The sequence below is a fragment of the Panthera leo genome, chromosome B2, assembly GCF_018350215.1.
Source record: "Panthera leo isolate Ple1 chromosome B2, P.leo_Ple1_pat1.1, whole genome shotgun sequence".
Lineage (NCBI taxonomy): Eukaryota > Metazoa > Chordata > Mammalia > Carnivora > Felidae > Panthera > Panthera leo.
The window spans coordinates 85,443,359-85,462,123 of record NC_056683.1 but is presented as its reverse complement, the minus strand read 5'-3'; the positions used below and the strand labels follow the sequence as shown (position 1 = coordinate 85,462,123).

At 36.3% G+C, this 18,765-nt stretch overlaps 1 long non-coding RNA gene across 2 annotated transcripts; it reads right to left on the bottom strand.

Moving 5' to 3' along the window:
• Window positions 1-516: 516 nt before the first annotated feature.
• On the bottom strand, window positions 517-16,549 carry LOC122219105. Of its 2 annotated transcripts, XR_006202263.1 has the most exons (8): window positions 16,330-16,549; window positions 11,055-11,170; window positions 9,532-9,658; window positions 8,221-8,300; window positions 5,694-5,763; window positions 3,483-3,637; window positions 1,241-1,290; window positions 517-588 (listed from the first exon to the last, which is right to left on the bottom strand). It is a non-coding gene; the product is annotated as an uncharacterized LOC122219105 (long non-coding RNA). The 2 variants fall into 2 exon arrangements; XR_006202264.1 differs by lacking the exon at window positions 5,694-5,763.
• Between the last annotated feature and the right edge of the window lie 2,216 nt (window positions 16,550-18,765).

The window sequence follows — 18,765 nt, the reverse complement described above, 5'->3', positions numbered from 1 at the left end:
ATAAGTCTAATTGAGAGCCATTCCATTTTTTTTTTTATCCAGAGGTCAATATATAATGTAGCCACACATTTCCTTTTTTTGAAAATTGAGTCATTTGCTTCTTTCTGGTTGTCCTGCATTTTTCTCTTCCTGCATAATTAAAATATTTATGGCAGTGACTCTGAGATCATATTTGTACATTTCTACGGCTCCCTAGTGTACAAATCTTCTGTTTCGAGACTTGGGTTAATTTAAAGTAACTAGGGAGTGTCTCAGACCATTTACATATTACCTCAAGCAGTAATATCTTTTTTCATATTGTTCTAGATTTTTAGCTTGAAAGTCATTTTCTTTGCTACAAAAGATGGAATTCAAGGAATGTTTGAATATTCTTCCTTCTTTTATTTGTTATAATTTTCACTAAGCAGTATGTCCAGTTTTTCTTCTCATCTCTACAAGTAACTTTAGAAGTGTATAGATTTTTTTTTTTTTATTTTAAAATTGGTGTCGTAATGGACTCAAGAACACATGGATGTGAATCTTAATTCTGTTTTGTTTATTGGTTTGAGTGACTTTCTTAGCTTTTAGAAGTTTTCTTCATCTGTAATTCTGAAAAAAAAAATATAACCATTTAAGGTTTGTTAAGCACTTAAGGAACATACAATGTAAATAGAAAACATTTAGCATAGTGTTTGGCATATAGTATATGAAACACATTGTTAATTTCATTAAGTCACAAATTCATTTTTTCTGTGTTTTCTTGGAGTCATCATCACAGAGTAATTGAGAGTGACTGTGTCTGAGTTGTGTCTCTGGGAAACAGACCATGAACTGGATTTAGGAATGCAGAAGTTTAATTAGGGAGGGAGGGGGTGTGCAGGAAGAGGCTTCAGAATGCAATCCAGATCTGTCTTCTGTGAAAAGAGAAGAAAGTCTTAAACTGATATAGAATTCTGTCACATTCTCATCTGGCCAAAGGAGTTTTGGAGCAAAATTACCCATAGAGCAGACTCACAATAGGTAGAAATGCCAGACTCCAGCATCTCTGTCATGCTCCTCATTGGCTGGGGAAAGCCTGGGAAGAGTGTAACATTGGTTCAAAAATTTAGATATTGTAATGAGGCACTGTCAGCCAACTGTGTTTCTTGCGGCCAAACAGCCAACTTTCTTGGAGGGAAATCTAAGCGATGCCTCTCAAGCTGCCCCATAGGTTTCTGGAACATGCTACCTATGTTCATTCAAATATGTCCCCTTCACTTACTAAATGGAGGGTTGTAAGGTACTTAACCATTCTGCTCTTGGTTTCTTTATCTGTGAAAAGAAGAAAGTGATGGTAGCTATCATAACATTATTGTGAAGGTTAAATTAAATAACATATAGAGTATTTTAAATAGCATCTGAAGTGCTCAATAAATACTTGCCATTATTACCGTCATATTCTTACATATTTTGTTACTTTGATTTACTCTTGCCTACATACTTCCTTCTTGCATTTTATGTACATATTGTTTTTAAAAAACAGGTTTTGGGCACCTGGGGGGCTCAGCTGATTAAGCATGCGACTTCAGCTCAGGTCATGATCTCATGGTTCTGGGGTTCAAGCCCCTCATCAGGCTCTGTGCTGACAGCTCAGAGCCTGGAACCTGCTTCAGAGTCCGTGTCCCCCTCTCTCTGCCCCACCCCTGCTTGTGTTCTGTCTCTCTCTGTCTTTCAAAAATGAATAAACATTTAAAAATAACATTTAAAAAAAACAGGTTTTGCTGTGAACTTAAAATTTCTCTTAAAATCATCTTAAAATAACTTTTCAGAGAGTCTCCTGAGTGAATATTCATTGTTTATATGCTTTTCCTTCTCTGATTTCTTCTTGTTCATTGTTATCAGTCCAGGCAATTGCACATATTAATATTTCATTTAATAATCCCATTTGGTATAGGTAAGAAGAGAGTCTACATGAGATTTTCATGTCAAAAGCTTGCAGAGTCGATGTACTAGTTCCACAGTATGAACAAAATAAGTTTCTTTGAGAGAAAATCATAAGCACTATGTGCTATATCCTTCCCAGATAAAAAGGAGCTATTTTATATCCATCAAAGTTGAAATAAGGTTTAGTTTAGTGGACCAGAAAAATATTACCTGTTTTGACACAAATACAATAGAACAATTCCAAAGAAATCCAATTTTGAACAGCATTGCACGCAAGGATTAGAAAGTTTCAGAAGATTTGGATTCTCTGAATGCTTTTTGTTGTTTGAGGTGCTCTCCTAAGATTAACTGAGCATATTATGTAAGGATGAACCAGCTTTATCGTTGTGCTTTTTCAATCTCTTCGAAAATGAAAATTTAATCACAAGCCATCATATTCACAGATTCTCATCCATTCCAAGGATCTAAGGCTTTTTTTTTTTAAGTTGTAGTATATTTTATTTCTTAAATCATTATAAAAAATGTCTACGTTGTGAGATTTAAAACTATTCTGAAGTTTTTTTATTTTTATTTTTTTTTATGTAGTTGATACTAGTAAAGTGATATGCCAGTGTGAGCTCTGGATTGACAAGGCAGCCCCATAAAAAGCTTTGGTTCCCGATTAAATTGTCTTTTAAATAATAACACATAAAATCTCAACAAAGCTCTAAGGTTTTAGATGTATCATCCTCTTAAGAAGATATTCCTTGACAGCTGTCCCAAGGCCACTACTAGTATTCTCACATAATGATATAAACTAAAAACTATAAACTATGGGTGCAGAAAAGAAATTGGATTATTTCGGCCGGCTTAAATGATCATGTCTTTTTTAATGATGTTTTTAAAAATCATGTAATAGTGATAGCATGACATATAGAGAATGTAAGTAATGGATCTGAGTTCTCTTTTCATATTTTAATCACCACTTTTCAAACATTGCCTTAGCAATCATGTATTCACTGTAAATACTTATTGAGTAACTACTTTGTGGCTGGCCTACTTCTAGGTACAGTGATATAGAAGTGAACAATTGACCTAAGATTTATTCCCCAGCTTAAGATTCTCCATTATAATTAAGAATTCTTACATTACCTGCAAGGCTAAATCAATACACAAGTCTTTACATCTTTGAGCTTAAGTCATACAAGATCCCCTGAGCTTATTCCCCTGTAAACCCACACTGTTCTACTGCCCTTCTCTTTGTCTTTGAACATGTCAAACTTTTTCCTGCCTCAGGCCATTTGCACTAGTAGTTATTGTTATCTGGTATGCCCTTCCTTAAGATCCTATGGTTTCTTCTCATTATTCAGATCTCTGTCAAAAGTGCAACTTCATAGGCCTAAATAAAATGGCTCTCAACCCCACTCTCCAATCACTATCCTTTAATACTGTTTTTTTAATCTAAAATAAGAATTGTTGGAAGTTATCTTACTTATTTTTAAATATATGCTGATTTTTACAAATCGTTCATGCCCTTTCTGATATTGTGACTCCATTTGACAGCCATTTCCCAATCTTTTGCCCTTTCTCCGAGAACCTACCATGTGTTGTTCCTGGATGACTTTGCTCTTTGTTCTATTATAGCACTGAGTACTCTCTGTGTTATAGTGCTCTTTGTACTTGACTGCCCCTAGCACTAATACGTGCTTCACGTCCATATATACAGCTCCTGCAGCAATGCAGTAAACTGTGATTTCTGGGGAAAAGAAAAAACTTATTGAGCAAATTAATGAATTAAGTTTTACATTTGTACAATATTTACCACTTAATTACTACATGCTGTTTCAACCGTTTCACATAAATAAAGGGAAAAGGGCGTAAACTTAATATCTCTTCTTTATTAAATGTTGCAGTGTTACATTCTTTTATTTTTTTAAGTATTTATTTTTGAAAGAAGGAGAAAATGTGAGTGGGGGAGGGGGATAGAGAGAGAGAAAGAGAAAGAGAGGGAGAGAGGGAGAGAGAGGTGGGAGGTTAGAGACAGAATCCCAGGCAGGCTCCACACTATCAGCACAGAGCCTGAGGCAGGGCTTGAACCCATGAACCATGAAGTTGGATGCTTAACCGACTGAGCCACCCAGGTGCCCCAAAACAGTGTTATATTCTCACCCTAAAATTCTCAGAGTCATGTATTCTTACAAGCCACTTGTGAGTTCTAAAGTATTGAATCTTTTTCTCATTAGAGGTCTATAACATAGAAAGCAAGTACCAAGAACTATGAATGTTTGGGGTACTACCGTTTGAAATTTCTGTTCTAGGTCACATAATTCCCTTAAGCTAATTATGGAGAAAATCTCTGACATTTCATAGGAAGGAACTCATTTGCATATATGCATGAGAGGATAGGAGAAGCTTTATGTACTAATATTTTAATTATTCTTTGGATGTTTTATTTCTATAACCATTTTAATATATATCCCTTCTGTAGCAAAGAGCATATTGAATTTCTTCCAACAGTGACAATATCATTGGAATTTCTTCCACCAATGATTATAGTTCTTCAGTATCCTGAAACTCAATTATTTATTAATTTCTCAAGGAGAAGTATGCTTGTTACTTATTAACATCATAATAGGTAATTCCTCCTATTCAGATAGATTTATGGAGTAAATCTTAGATAAGAAAAAACACAACACTTAATGGCCTGATTATATGCAGAGAACAAAATATATATCTATTTGATTATGCTTATTTTCATAAGAATTCTGTTTCAGGTACCTGGGTGGCTCAGTCACTTAAACGTCTGACTCCTGATTTCAGCTTGGGTCATGATCTCACAGTTTGTGAGACGGAGCCCTGCATCAGGCTCTGCGCTGACAGCCTGGATCCTGCTTGGGATTCTCTCCCCCCCACCTCTCTCCCTCAAAATAAATAAACATAAAAAAAATAATTCTGTTTCAAAATGGAATTTAAGTCCCCAAATACTCATAAGAAAACAAAATAAAATAGATCACCAATTAATGTAGCTATAATGTGTGCCACTGAGGTAACTTCCTCATATATCACTAGAATCAACCAGAATAAAGACACTCTTGCTAGACTCATACAAAGAGAAATAATTCAGCTTTTATATTCAAATATTATTCTTCCATATGTGGTTAATATACATATCAATGACAGGAACATCAGAAACTTTATTAGATAACTAAACTGGGTCAAGTATTAATTTAAAGGCATTACTTAATTCTCCAATAACCTTAGATCTAGAATCAAGTTTTTAAAAAATATTAAACTAATTCCTCATAAAAGGATACCTTTCATTACTTTATTTCAGAATGTTGTTTTATATAACATATAACATATTTCTCTAGAGTTATGTTCTCAAGAGTATAGTAATTTTTATGATCTGGAAAAAGGTATGGGTTGGCATTGCTTTTGCTTTCTATTTTATTGAAGCATTCCAGTCAACTTGAACTGAAATTAATGCAAGAGAGAAATAAGCATAGTTCAATGGAAATTTCCATGCCCCACGGTCTGTGGTGTTCTTTGTAGAAATCTAGGGTGAAATGGCAGTGATTTCCACTCTAAAATTTTTTTCCAACATTCTTTTCAATGCCTTTGATAGTGCGTGCAAAGAGGTATTGCAGTCGCTGGCAGCCACACTTGCCCAAATACTCACGATGATTGCACTTTACGTATATTTATATGTTGAGGATTTTACACACTGAGATAGTCAGGCATTCATGTCCACATTCTTCCAGTGCAAAAAAAAAAAATGTGCAAACCACATGCCAATTGACTATGTGTAATACCTCAACTTGGTCAGCACTGCTTTAAAAGAAAGATGAACTCAGGAGCATACTGGAAAAGAGAAAGTGTGGCCTAGAAGAAAGGAATAAAAGAGAAAAATGGTAGATGGGCTAGATTTTTATCTTGGAGTCCTACAACAAATTTAGGTTGATTTTCTTATTACCTTCTCCATTTCCCCACACATGTATCATACTCAGTCCATATTGTTTTCCAAATCATTTTATTTTTATTAATCTTTTACAACCAGTACAGTAATTAATTCCAGAAACAGGCTTTTTGGCTTCCTGACTTCACATTAGCAAAGATAGTCCTTTAGGACTGAAAGTAATGATCTCTGGCATGCCATGTGTACAGTTTTAATTTTAAATTAGTAAAATGTTTGGCAGAAATATTAATTTAGGGACAAGTGAGGGTGTACAATGAATGAGATAACAGTTCCATTTTTCCTACACACAAGTGAAACTAGTTGCCATGAGGACAGGTAGGATGTGGCCATGCTTCCCTACCATGGTGAGGGAATTTCTCTCCCACAGTGCATCCTGGGAAGTGCTCTTGTTTTATAAACCCTCCAAAGGCTTATGATTATGACAAGAGCCATTTTGGAAAAAAATAAGCAACTGACCATGCTGTAACCATAATGCTTTTCCTATTCCATGTCTATATACTGAAGATGATCCCTCTGTAACACGTGCATTTTCCCCATAGTGAGCTCCACTCAGCTGATGTGTCAACTTATGGTCTAAAATGCAAGTATATCTGTTGGGTAAACTATGGCCCTAATTACAGAAGCATGAGGGATGAAACTGATTTGTGTTAACAGTTATTATGTTCACCCTTCTACAACCCTATGCCCTAGATTTTAATGTAATTTTTAATAAATAAGGACTCCCAAACTTGGACCTTTGCTGTTACTCCCATTAGAACTTTTAACCCATTAACCTTTAACCTTTCCCATTAACCTGTTTTTTTTTAGAACATGGACCTTTAAAGTGAGCAATAAAATGGCTTTTTCTAGAATAATTCATGTGCTTTATACTCATGAGAATATGCCATACAAATGTAGGGGATTGAAAGTTCCCCACATTTTTTGGGATGAATACTTGATTCAAAATGAGACTTTCTCATGAGGAATCAAAATGAAGGCTTTATTTCTCTTCCTTTCTGGAGGCCAAGAAGTAATAATTGTATTATATATTTTTCAAGTTTTTATTTAAATTCTAGTTAGTTAACATATAGTGTGATATTGGTTTCAGGAGTAGATTCAGTGATTCATCATTTACATACAACATCCAGTGCTCAACACAACAAGTGCTATCCTTAGAACTAACTCATCACTCATTAACCCATGCCCTGCTTACCTCCCCTCTATCAACCCTCAGTTTGTTCTCTATAGTTGGGAGGTTTGCTCTCTTATGGTTTGCTTCCCTCTCTTTTTCTTTTTCCCTTCCCCTATGTTCATTCATCTGTTTTGTTTCTTAAATTCCACATATAAGTGAAATGATATGGTATTTGCCTTTCTCTGACTGACTTATGGAAATAATAATTTTAAAACATTGTGTTGTATTCAAAACAGAAGAGGATGATAGGTTGATTTAAGTAACTAAACAAACTTAAGGACAGCAACAACAGAACAAGAGCAATCATTGTGCTCTTTTGTGATTAGAACAGAGATTATTTAATATACCTCCTCCCTTCAAAGATCTGCATTTGAAAGTAATCATCAGTTTAGCCAGAATGATATTTTGCTTTTCTACTTGTATTACTGACATTTTAATATTCTCCCCCCCCCCATTTCTCCTTTAGAAACTGTCATCTCAAAAGAATGATTTAAACACTGATGCATTTAGATAATACAATGTACATGATTGAGAAAATTTTAAATACTATAATTTAAGACACTTAAGGCCACAGTTATTTTCATATTAGTTACACCCTCATGCTAGTATAATTCTAATCTAAATTTCTGGCTCGACATGTTTGATTCTGTGGGCATAATCTCAGGTGTCCAAAGCCTTAGGTACTTTTCCATTTCATTTTATTTTTAGCCTTTGTTTGATTTCAATAATGTAATTATTGAAACAATTAGGAAAAAAGCACAGTGAGCAAACTTTCAAAACCTAAAATTCTATGAATCTGTAAAAATCACCATGCCACTGACCAAATTTAGAAGCTATCAAATAAGCTTAAATCAGGTCATTTTGATCTAGACATTTTTATCCTCAGAGAAATAAAGAGGCAACTTTTCTGCCAATGAGCAGTTTTTAAAATATTTTTAAAGAGATTTTATTTTTAAGTAATCTGTGCATCCAACGTAGAGCTCAAACTCACAACCCCAAGATCAAGAGTTGCATGCTCTACTGACTGAACCAGCCAGGTGCCTCTTTAAAAAAATGAATAAATAAGATTTTATTTTTAATTCATGCCATTAAGTAGTTTAAAAAAAATGTAAAAACTCCTTTTTCACAGATTGATTATCCCCTTCCCATCTCAACTGTTGGTCACCTGTCACATTAGTGAGAGCATGCATACCTTCTCTTAGGAACATAGCAAAAGTTACAGCTTTTCTTCCCAGCACAGGTGAAGCAATGAAAGTGAGGAAATTTGGAAGCCTTGTAAAGATCAATGAGAAATAAATGCGAAGTTACTTTGCAAAGTATAAATTACTATTTACATATAAATACGGCCATTCTTTGCCCCATTACTATTATTATTGGTGCCGTTACTGCTGCTACTACTACGACTATAGTTAATAGTTGGATTTTACAAAGGCTGAAAGAATCTCAAAGATCCTATTCGTCCATGAGAGGAGGTGAACTGTCATCAGTTGATAATAGGCCTTGTCACAGAGATCCATATCTGAATTGTGGCTCAATATTCAACATCTATGTTATCTGAGCCAAATTACCTTAATTATCTGTGCCTCAGTTTCCTTCTCTGTAAAGTGGGAATACAAATTGTATCTGACCTTCAATTAAAAAAAATGTATCTGAGTAATTCCACTTCGGGTCATGATGGAGTAAATGGTACTAGACTTTTCTTCTGTGTAAATAACCAGATAAATATGTACAAATAACCTGTATGTCTGTTTCCAGACATTAGGCTATACCCAGAGCCGACTGCCCTTAAAGAGAGGAAAAAACATGCTAAGACCTACAATTGTTTCAGCTTTCTGCCTGGATGTGTATTCCAGACTGTGGAGCAGGGAGAGAGAATTTATATAAGGGTAGCATTTTTGCTCAGTTGAGGAGTTAGCAAGCAGAAATCAGTGAAGCCTAAGTAGCTGGAAGTTTTAGGGTGGAACTGTAAGGGGAGGAAGCAACACAAGAAAAGGCACTAAAATTTACAGAGGGGTTCCGTTGGTCTTTAACTATGGAACTGTCACATGTGATCAGACTCCATGAGGCCATCACAGAATAATTACTGGAACAGGACAACTTCTGGGAGCTATTTGCTGAAAGATCACCAAATGAAATTTTTAAAGGAGCTGAATATATTCGAGGTCTGACCAGCCAGAGCAGAGTATCTTACAGAACATTCAGTAGAGAATCTACTATACAGTTAAGAAAAAAAAAAAAAACTTTAAGCAATTTAGTCTGTATTGGTTATCTTCATTGAGTCCTTCTTGTTCCCGTTTCATTTTCTAAACTTTGAGGTGAGGATGAGGGTAAATTTTACTAAAAGAGAGGTGGAGATGTGACCCTCTTCTTACAAAAGGAAAAAGGAATAAGAGATAAAAAAAATAAACATGAGACACATACACATGAATCCAAAGGAAAAGGGACAAATGTCATAAAAATAAGAGTTCTGAATCACTTTAATACTCATGACAAAAACTCTTACCTCTCAACGCCATGACCTAATAATATTCTTCACCATGACCTCCATCAGCGCTGCTTTTTCTTGGGGGTAGAATACAGAGGGCTTCAATTCAGCTAGAGAGGCTGAAGTTTTCCATTAGTATCATGACCTGAACTCCAGTGATAGCAACATGGAAAAGGAAATAAATTGAGAGATGCTGCAGAGGGATAAATACAGGAGTTTCAGTGATTAAAATGAGAGAAAACGGTGGCACCATAAATAGGATATGGGCCATGTATATAATAGACAAGGATACAAGAAGTATGCAATGCCTTTAACATATGGAGACAAGTCTAATTTTGTGTATACAGAATTGGGCTGGTGTATCACTGAGGTGAAGCTGTGCAGCTGATAACAGAACAAGGAGACATATTTTATATGAGCTGTTGGAAATAAATATATAGATTTCAAAGTGATCTGTTTGGAGGTGACTATAGACTTTTAGAAAATAATTAAGGAAGAAGTTGACATTAAGGGAAATAAAATAAGTTTAGATAAAATGTGAAATAAATGGAAGATGAGCCAGCCAACATAGATGAAGGGTGAGAACACAGATGAAGTGAGAAGTGAGATTACCAGTGTTCAATGGGTAAATTAGCTTGCTAGGGCTGTGTGATATTGCGATTATAGGAAGAAATATATGTTTACTTTTTGACATCCTTCCAGCACAGAGCTCCTAAAACCATTAGGATTTCCTAAGGAATGGAAACAATAAACATGTTTCTGTTGTCAATGAAGTGACTTTTGCAACAAACCTAAGGATGAGGGCTGGTTTCCAGGAGAGCCAACCTGTGATTATAGACTGTTGAAACTTTCAGTTCCATTCCACCCTTAAACAAACATACTGGGAAGAGAGGGGCTGGAGATTGAGTCCAGTCACTAACAGCTGATGATTTAATCAAGCATGCCTATATAATAAAACCTCCATAAGAACCTAAAAGGGTGGGATTTGGAGGGTTTCTGGTGGGTGAACATGAGGAGATCAGAGGAGAGTGGCAAAGCATGGTAGCTCCACATCCTTTTCCCAAGCCTTGCTCTATGCATCTCTTCCATCTGTCTGTTCCTGAGATCTATTGCTTTATAATAATCTGGTGATCTAGTAAGTAAAGTCTTTCTCTAAGTTCTGTGAGCTTGCCTAGCAAATTAACCTGAGGAGAGGGTCTTGGAAATCTCTAATCTGTAGTCAGAAACCCAGATGATAACATGGGCTTACAATTGGCATCTGAGAGGAGCATGGGGGAGGAGGGCAGTCTTGCAGAACTGAGCCCTTACCCTGTGGAATATGATGCTAGCTTTAGGTAGATAGTTGTCAGAATTGAGTTGAATAGGGCACCCAGCTGTTGTCAGAAAATTATTGGTGGTGTGGGGAATCAACACACACACACACACACACACACACACACACACACGTGCACACACACAATAACTGAGTGTAGAACCCTTTTGCTGCCATAACAAAATACCATAGACTGTGCAGCTTAAACAAAAGAAATATATTTTCTTACCATTCCGGAGGCTAATTGTCCAAGATCAGTATGTCAACAAGTTTGAATTCTTCTGAGACTGCTCTCCTTGGTTTGCAGGTAGCTGCCATTAACCGTGCCATGCAGGGTTTTTTTCTCTGTAAAGAAAGATCCCCAGTGTGTCTCTGTAGGTCATAAGAGCCCTCTATTATAAGATCACCAGTCAGATTGGATTAGGGTCAACCCTAACAGCCTCATTTTTACTTAATTACCTCTTTAAAGGACCTATCTTCAAAGATAGCTACATTCTGAGGTGCTGGGGGCTAGGACTCAACATATAAACTTTGAGGGAATACAATTAGCCCATAACAAAGAGAAAGAAAAGGATTTCAAGATATCTACAATAAACTAGAAACTGTCTAAAACTAAAACTAAACTATCTACTGAAAGATATCTACAATAAACTATAGAGTGAGGAGAGATTTCAAAACATAAGCTGTGGAATTCATAAACAAAATAGTATGAAAGGGATAGAAGACAGAATGTAAAGGATTAGGATTGAGTGTTTGAATGGGCATTGAAGACAGATATTGCAATTTGAGGGTACAACAAGAATGGAAGGACCATTTTTTCAAGTGCAAAGGTCTGTGCACTTTCAGTTGAATGGAAAAAGTTGATGATACATGATGTAATAGATATGGTTGATGGAAAAAAAATTGTGAAGGACGTTGGAAGGAAATAGATTAGAAGGAAAAGGTGTTAGGGGGATTTAATTTGCAAGATTTTTTTTAAGTCATGGAGAGAGAAGTTGAATATGCCCATTGGTTTCAACCTTCATTAAAGTAGGTAGCTAGGCCATCTTGAAAAAATGGAAAGTGTTTGTCCTTCTCTGACTGACTGATTTTACTTAGCAACTTGTGTGATGTATCTAAAATGGTCAAACACAAGGAAGCAGAGAGTAGAATACTGGTCATGAGGGGTTAGGGGAGTAGGAAATGGGAAGTTTCTATTCAAATGGTAAAGAGTTGCCATTATATGAGATGATTATATTCTAGAGATCTGCTATCCAACATTGTTCCTATAGTTACAATACTGTATTGTACATTTAAAAATTTAAGAGGGGGGATTTCATGTTAAGTGCTCTCACCACAATAGAAAAAATAAAAGTGGTGCAGCTCCAGCTTACTAGTAATGCAAACACATAGGAAATGATGGAGAAAAAAGAAGTTAATGTAATAGTGGCATTGAGTAGGTTTAAGAGGAAGCAACAAATGAGAGGTTGAAGATAGGTAATTGTATTTAAAGATGTGTTTGGTGGAATGCTGGAGAGATAATAGGAATGGAACGTTCTTGTGCTTCAAGAAGGAACAATGCTAACACTAGGTTTCAAGGATTTGTCAAATAAAGAAAAGTAGTTTAATTTCACTGAAGAATGGGTGGGAGATGAGCTAATATCAGGCAGCTGACATTAACAAAAGTAATCTTTTTTTTTTCCCCTGTCACTCTTAGTGGCCCTGCTCACATAATAAACCACATTAAGAGCTAAGGGGTTATTTTAATTCTGTAACAATGCCTCATCTTTGAATTATCTGAGTGGTTTTCATTATAAACTTTTGTTGCAAATTTTAATAGGCTGAATATACACAGCCTTAGGAAAGCTAATTTGTTTCGAAGGAATTCTTTAATAGCTATTACAAAAACTAAGAAAAAAATAGACCTTAAAAAAAGGATTAAAGTTGATTTATCTATGTCTCAGAAAATGCAAGCTAACTGAAAATACAACATGCCTCAATGCATGGAAATTGTTGTCATAAAAATAAATTATCTCAGTGGATATGCATTCAGAAAGTGGTAAATAATGCTGTTCACTCATAAGAACACATTTTAAACTGGGAAAAATTACAGACATCTCCCATTAAGAAAGATAGCCTCTTATGTTCTTGTAATATAGACACACTAAATGGTATAAAATCACAGCACAGTCAGCAAGTCTGAAAACTCATGAGGTCATGTCTACATAATGATAGTAGTAGGATCCAGGTTCAAAAATTATATTGTGCCCATGTTGCCTGTTCTCATTCCACTACAAGATAATGTAACTAAAATAGATAAGCGGATTTTTTATCTATGGTTTCATAGGATTCAGAAAAAGTTGGTACATAATCACTCACAAGGAGATAAATTTGGCAGGGTAACATATTCACTTCCATTGCAGTTCAAAGGAATAAAAGAGTGCATTGACCTCTTATTCTTTCTATTTGATCTGCTCTTCCTGAAAAGCCTCCAACCCCAGTGGACTACTGAAGGAACGAAAACTAAATTTACCTAATCCAGTAATCTTAGTTTGAGTCGATAATGTCAAACAATCCTTTTTTTGGGGGGGGAGGGTAGGGGGGAGAGTAAAAACTGGGGAGGGGCAGAGAGAGGGGAACATAGGATATGAGGCAGGCTCTGCATTGACAGGTTGACAGCAGCAAGCCCAATGTGGGGCTCAAACTCCAGAACTGCGAGATCATGACCTGAGCCAAAGTCAGATGCTCAATTGACTGAGCCACTCAGGTGGCCCACAAATGACTCTTTAATTCCATTTCTTTGGAATAAAAGGTTTTCTTTCAGATGTCTATCTCTTACCTTTTGAGAGAAGGTGACCATTTATGAATTCTCATGTCAGCAGAAGAGACTCAGGTTGTAAACCCACATGTTGTATGTAGGAGTGCTGACAATACTGACTCCATCTTGTTCATATCCCAGCAATGACCTCCTTTTGGGCTAAGCGTTCCAGACCCCTTGGAGGTTAATGTATGCCTGACCAGAATGCAGGTAGGCTTGTTCTGATTTTCCCTAAAGTTTAGATAACTAGTAGAGATAACAGATTCTTTCTCTTTGGCACACAGATGATACCACGTTAGATAACTACCCTTTGACCTTATCATAATGCCCCTTGCTCTATAAAATCTGGGCATTTTTTCTTCTTCCAGATTTTTATTTAAAGTTAGTTAATATATATTGTAATATCAGTTTCAGGAGTAGAATTTAATGATTCATCACTTGTATATAATACCCAGTGCTCATCGTAACAAGTGCCCTCCTTAATACCCATCACCAATTTAGCCCACCCCCTTCTCCATCAACCCTCAGTTTGTTCTCTATCAATAAGAGCCTCTTATGGCTTGCTTCTTTCTTTTTTTTCCCTTCCCATAAATTCCTAAATTCCACATTTGGGTATTAAGGTACAAACGTTGTGTTGCATAGTTGTGTTTTGCCTGGATTATTGTCCACCCAACTCCCCCATTAGTAAGTTACTCTGAACAAAACTCTGTAAATGGCATGGTGTGGCTTGATTCATTTTTTGGTCCCAAAGTGACTTTGCAGTCTGGAGGATACTTTACTGTCCCTCTTCCACCTTCTAAGAATGCTCCATGCATCTTCTATGATCTTGGCTGTGGGGAGTCTTGAACTGGTCAGCTCTCTGTTCTGGTTAAGTATGACTAATCATATGTTACTCTATTTGTGTTGTTCTGGCAGCCACTTCTGGACTATGGCTACAGATACTTGTCCTATGTCTCAAATTTCCAATCTATTAATAGCTCTGTCATGAAACTGCAAGTTTGACAGGATGCCTACTGTCCCACTTTGCACATCTACTTTTCTTCTCAGGGTGTATCTGTAGGCCCAGAGCCATAGCACAACAAATAAAGGCTTAGAGGAACATTTGCATGCACATCTTCAAGCCTATCCACATGCCTCTGGACATCACCATTGGCACATTGGATCCAGAGCATTTTAATAGTGATTTGCAAATGCCATCACAATTTCCATAGAATTATGCCACTTGCCACTACATTTCCAAATTCTAACCTACAAATATGGATGTTTCTCAAAACCCTCACCTTAAAGTTTTGGTACTCAGTGATAAAGAAGAAAGGAGTTTTGACATTGAAACTACCTTATTTACCTTAGGAGAGCAAGACTTATGACCTAATCATCATAAACAGATGGGAGTGTCTTCTCTGCAATATGAAAGAAAATATATGACTAGAGTCTGTTAGGCTTATCTCTTCATATACTAAAAAGATTTAGAAAATCCTATCTCTGGAAAAGCTTAGATATCTAGGTAATTGTATTTCATGAAAATACTATTTCTAGCATTATAAACCGAGTACAGCATTAACTCTTAAGCTCCCTTTTCATTCCTGTTCCATCAACTATCACTCTCCACATACACACTGAAAAGGATGCCTTACTTCTGACGGACTAGTGAGACCATCACAAACCCATTAAATAAAAAAAAGGTGCCTTAATATATTTCAAAATATCATATTCCTTATATTTAAAAAGGAAACTGTAGAATAATGCTAGAATTTATTTGAATTTGGAATCTATTATCTACCAGTTTCCTCCAGGCTTTCCACTAACTTCCTTTGAAATGAGAGAACCAAGAGAGCAGGGCTTATATTTTATTATTTCCCTATTATCCACACATTCCTCAGGCCAAATCAGAAATGGATTCCCTTATGTAAACATGAGTTATCCTTGAGAACCCATAACTCTGAGATGATCCAGTATCTGATGAAAAAACAAAATTATAATACTCCATTTTTCGATGTGTGGTAGGATTCTATTAATGTCTGCTTATTGATGTCTACCTGGTTACTGTAAGAAGCATTAGTTTCTTGCTGGCTGTTAGAGGCCTCCATTCCTCACCATATGGGCCATAGGAAAGCTTTAGTGTTCTCCTGACATGGAGATAGCTGCATACCTTTTATGATCTGGTCTTGGAACTGTGAGACTGGCTGTGATTTTCACTTTCACCATATTCTATTTGTCAGAAGCAAGTTATTAAATCCAGCCCACTTTTAATATGGGGGGAATTAAGCTTTACCTCTTGAAAGGACTGTAAGATAAATCGTGGATGTATTTTAAAATCACAACATCCTCCTACAGAGAACTTCTTTTCTACCATAATAATACATCTGACTTTCCTGGACCCAGAGGTCTGTAACCAGATCAGGCCAATAACTTCCATCCACTGGACAATTATGGTACAGAGTCTATTATCTTTTACTCTCCAACCCAAAAGCTATAGATACACTTACCTATCATAATCCCCTCACCAACATACTCTCTGCTCTCCAGATCTGTATATTTGTCCACCAGATTCCTGAAATACATTTCTACATAATTTCCTCATCTTACTATATGTTCTTAGTCTTTGCATATAAAAATCGTAATATATCTCTGAATTCTAGCTCAAAAGCTACCTCGTGTTAAAGTTTTCCTTATTAAGAATATCTTGCTCCCCTTCCCATCCTCTTACATTCTTTCAGTTCATCTTTTGATTTAATCATTGCTGAGGCAAGCAGCTTTGTACAGATGTGACCAGACAGCACCTCCCATTAGCTGTACCAGTGATCTTTTTGCTTTCTGTCCTGAGCTTCTCTGTAACAGGACACTTGTGGGAACCAATATGGCCACTTATATGCAACCTGGGAGTGTGGGAGAGTTAATGTCCCAGTGGGCGACTATTTATAGAGTAGAAAGAGAATTGCTGTTATTAAGTTCTGACCTCTTTTGTCCTTAGGCAGTTCTGGAACACACCTCCATGGTTCCATAGAAGGTCCAGGGAGAATCAAGCCAAGATGCTGTTAGTAGTGACCTATTCAAGAATATACCCTGGAGTTGGTTTTTTTCTCCTCCCCTATATCCCTCAGCCTCATCTGCCACTCCTTTTCCCTGCAGCTATTTCTAAAAATAAACTACCTGCCTACTAGCAATATTCTCTGTCTCTGATTCCAGGTCAATAGCTTGAGGAAGACATTCTCCCTGATCATGATTAAAAGCAATCACTTCTTTCTTGTTTATCACAGTAGGTCTTCTATGTTGTCTTTATTATGCCTCCTTGTACTTGGCTGTACAATTTTTTAAAGTGAAAACAGTGTGCTATTTATCTTCTTGGCCATGATGCCTACCCCAGAGTTTTTCACATCATGGGTTTTCAATCATTTCTTTTTTTTAATGTTTATTTATTTTTGAAGGAGAGAGAGACAGAGTAAGTGGGGGAGGGGCAGACAGAGAGAGAGAGAGAGAGAGAGAGAGAGAGAGAGAGAGAGACATAGAATCTGAAGCAGGCTCCAGGCTGTGTCAGCACAGAGCCTGATGCAGGGCTCGAGCTCACGAACCTCAGTATCATGACCTGAGTTGAGGTCGGATGATTAACCTATTGAGCCACCCAGATGCCCCTATCAATCATTTCTTGAATAAAAACATAACTTTTAAGCTCCTAAAAAGTAGATGACATACATATGCATGTTGTCTGCAAAACCAGATAAGTAACATCTCTGTGAAATGTGGACTATAACATTTGGTCAATGAGACAAATCAATTTCAACTTGTTTAAATTTTCAAAACAGATGCAAACTCTACCAATTTGGATTTTGTGAGGCATCTCTTTTAGCAAATTATAGCTATAGATTTATGGGGAACTTTCATCAATTTTAAGGACTGAATAAAGCCCAAGCATCTTGGGAGGATCATCTGAGGTTATGTTGTATATGAGGAAAAAGAAAATAACTTACAGAATAGTCAGATTAATATAAGACAAAAAGCATTACATTAACATAAAAAACAGCCCTAACATTTCCCTTTGCCTTTATTTCATAATGTTCTGCAGCATTGAGGGAGACTAGCAAAAAATCCTTCTTATCTATTTGGTTGGTAAGTTTCCCAAATCTTCACAAAGTCAACATATTTCATTTTAAAGAGTTATAAAGTATAACTGTTGTCCCCATTCCTATTTGACTTTCTTAAAATTAATTTCCCACACACAACAGCCAAAATATTTTTGAAAATCCCTATCAGATCATGTCATCACCCTGCTTAAAATATGAGATGTTAGGATTAATCTGCCTTCTTACCCTGAATTACATAGCCCTGTATCTTATGACTCTTACCTGCTTCTCCAACTTTTCTTACCACTTTCACTCTTGATTACAGTGCTCAGTACACAGTCCAACACTCTCTAACATTCAAATTTTTTTTTTCATGTTGAGGTCTTCACCCTACTTCCCTCTATCTGAAATGTTGTTGTTTTCTTTTTTTTTTTAATGTGAGTCCTTATTACCCTTCAGTATCAGTTCAATGTTACCTTCTTAAGATAATTCTCCCCTAATAATCCTATCTAATGAAACCATATGTGAACATTTCTTTCATAGCACCTTTTATAATTCAACATTAAATTATATGTTTGCTTGTTTATTATTATTATTTTTTCCTTATCTCGCTCTTCCCCCATTAGGTCCATGAAAACAGGGGCCTTGTCTTTTGCATGCATTATTATATCCCTAGTGATCTGTCCATAGCAGGTGGTATTCAATAGATCTCTATTGAATAAATGAGTGAGAACATTATATAGCATGGTGGGAAGAGCATAGGGCCTTAGAGTCAGATTGACTGGTTTTGGATATCAGCCCCACTGCCCACTAGCTATATACCATGAGCAATTTAGTTGATCTCATTATGCCTCAGTAAAATAGAAATGATGAAAAGCCAATCTCTACATTATTGTGGAGATTAAATGCCTAGAACACAGTTAAGCATAAAACATACTCAATATTGACATTAGCTTTATCAGGGTGGGAAGCAACATGGTCTTATTTAAAGAGAAGGAAACTGCCTATATGTCCACCACTCATTTTCAAAATTAGGAACCCTAATATTTAGAGGAAAGGAGACTGGTAGTGGACTTTGTTCCCTT